We start from the raw sequence: 2,710 nt of genomic DNA on the forward strand, positions 1-2,710 counted from the left end.
CACCTATTTTAGGGGCCTGCAAAACCTTTTGAGTTTTTATTGAACTTGTCAATAAAGACTTGCGATTAAGTCCATCAGTCGATTTTTTCTTCTGAAAGAGCTGTTTTTTTTATATAGTACCTTTTGCACTTTGATTTGTTTTTGTTTGCTAAAGTCTTAGTTTTAGCTATCAACGCTCTTTGACGTTGTTTCAAACGTTTCTTGTCCCTTTTTCTCGAGAAACCATTTTGAGTTTTTAAATTTAGCACACAAAGATGTGTTTCGTTGCCACAAAAAGGTCGCTTTCCAAGTCACTATAATTATTTTTTGCAAAGCCACAGGTCTTTTAGCAAGCCAGAGGTCTATTTGGAAGCCACAGAAGGTCTATTTGGAAGCCACAGAAGGTCTATTTGCAAGTCACTTAAGGTTTTCTCAGTGAGCCACAATAGGTCCATTTGCAAGTCACTTAAGGTTTACTCAGTGAGCCACAAGAGGTCTATTTGCAAGTCACTGAAGGTGTTCTCAGTGAGCCACAAGAGGTCTATTTTATTCAGTGTGACAGGTGGTTTCTTTAGAAGGAACGAAAACTCTATATATTGAGCCAGTCTAGGAGCCGTAAAGGCCTGTTCTGGATACCCAAAGGTTTCCGTTAGTAAAAAGAGAAGAAAAAAGGATACAACACAAACAAAGGAAAGAAAAAAAGAATACAGCACAAACAAAGAAAAAAATCAAAATAAATCTTACCTTAATAAATCCTCAAAGCAGCAAAGTTAAGCTTAGAACGCTTTCAAAAAAGCGTAAGCCCTACGCAGCCCTTGAAGCAAAACTAATGAAGAGTTTTGAGAAAAGTAGGCCTATCAAATAAGCCTGAATTCGTCAAATAAATTCAAAAATGCACCAAACACGAGCACGAGTCAACGTGCACTGTACTGTTACTCTGTTAACGTCACTGTTGTTAGATTTCCAGGCATCCAGCTAGCATTGATTCAGTTCAGTTTAGTTTGAAATGTTATTGAAGAAATTTGTAAACCTTTTAATACGACCGCTTAGACACGAGGCCGAGCTTGAATATTGTTTTCCGTGGGCTATTTTGCGTGGGGTAGATTTATTGTCGTGTAAACGAAAGTTCCTTTAAAAATACCCCAATTCTCTCTTAGAGTCTATTAATACCACTCCATGGTAACAGATTGCTACTGCTAATACTCCACGGAAAACGGTAAGACCAGAGAGGTAAGACCTACAAACAGCGCCCCACTCCGAGCAAAGAAAATATACGCTCCAGGAATGGAAGCTATGTCTGGGGGTTGGGTTGACCAAGGAACTTCCGGTCTATGCTATTTCAATGTAGCCGGAAATACGGTCAACCGAGCCTGCCTTTGGAGCGTACTAGGAGGGGCCAGACAAAAATTTACACTAGAGGAAGCTACACTTTCCATTCCTGGGGCGTGTATCTTCTTTGCTCCGAGATGCGGAGAATAACCCACCATTGTTGTATATGTTGTTTACTTCCTCGATTTTAGCCGAGCCTTGGTTGATCTTTCTTGTTTCTAATTTCAAGGCTGAATTTTAATTAAAGTGTATATTGTAAGAGCTTTTTTATTATAATTATGATCTAGTTTTCGAATCCCGCGAACGTAAGTTATGCAAGTTTAATGTTGCCGTTTCGCAATAGATAACTTTGGTAACATCCTTGAACGTTAATTGTAGTGTAAATTTCAACATCGACAACGAAATGCACTGATTTAAAATTAGGTAACTTATTCGAAAAGCTCAGAAGAGCTTCACATCATTAATTTGGGCTTGCAGTAATAATAAAGGCCAATATAATGTAACTGTTGCTTTGATTGTAAAGGGGCGCACATTAAATCCATCAAACGACTTGCACATAGCTACCCATACCAACGATCCATGTTTGTCCAAAGGCGTGGATTACAGTAAAAAGTGGTTAGCAAAAATGCCAATACACCATTGGATTTGGGTAGAAAGATGGAGTTTGAAGGTATTGTTAAAATGGTTAAGACCCAAATTGACTAGGATAGAAATTTGAGAAACATTAGATAACACAACAAATGTCTCTGGCATCTACTGTTTAAAATTTAAAAAAAAGCATTTCCCACTTTGTAAATTTTTTTAAACCCATTCTTCTTTTTAGGTTCAAGTTTTAATTGAAATGCAAGTCATCTAACTAACTGTTCTGTCCTCGTAGAAAATGTTGTTGAAAATAAACATTTACACCGAAAAAAACTTCTGGGCCAAATGTCTATTTGCAAGATGAACAGTTTTATAAGATTAGTTTCTACTTCTTTTACTAATGGGCGGTAGCTGATATCTTGATTTTGGTTCAACATTATCAGAGTAGATTCTACTTTGTGAATGCTAGGCGCAGAAGTAAATAAGAGTTGTTTGACGTTTGTTTGTAATCAATGATCTCGGAATTTTTACGTTTCTAGCAGCAATACCCCAAAAATTTCTTTCGATTGAAACCAAACATTGTTTAAGTTTTGTGTCTGAGTACCTTTTGTAGCCATTGTAATAACAGTTTGCGTAGCTTTACATTTAGTGCCAAATTTTCTTGTTGCAATACTTATTCCTTCTTTACATGGTGGCAGAACTGTACCTACAAGCGCAGCGTTACCTCCAGTTGGTTTTGATTGGATTGCTGTTTCATTATCATCAAAAGCTTTTACATGTAGTAAATTTATATCTTCATGTACTGTTAGTAAAAGTTTAG

General features: G+C 36.9%; 1 long non-coding RNA gene across 2 annotated transcripts; it reads left to right on the forward strand.

Moving 5' to 3' along the window:
* The first annotated feature begins 929 nt into the window (after window positions 1-929).
* On the forward strand, window positions 930-2,007 carry LOC149639892 (uncharacterized). 2 transcript variants are annotated; one of them, XR_016372311.1, is made up of 4 exons: window positions 930-1,209; window positions 1,500-1,563; window positions 1,652-1,731; window positions 1,832-2,007. It is a non-coding gene; the product is annotated as an uncharacterized LOC149639892 (long non-coding RNA). The 2 variants fall into 2 exon arrangements; XR_016372312.1 differs by having other exon boundaries at window positions 930-1,195.
* Window positions 2,008-2,710: the final 703 nt, after the last annotated feature.

The sequence above is a fragment of the Phalangium opilio genome, unplaced genomic scaffold (assembly GCF_054372755.1).
Source record: "Phalangium opilio isolate 3A_F unplaced genomic scaffold, DU_Popi_V2 ptg000094l_1, whole genome shotgun sequence".
Classification (NCBI taxonomy): domain Eukaryota; kingdom Metazoa; phylum Arthropoda; class Arachnida; order Opiliones; family Phalangiidae; genus Phalangium; species Phalangium opilio.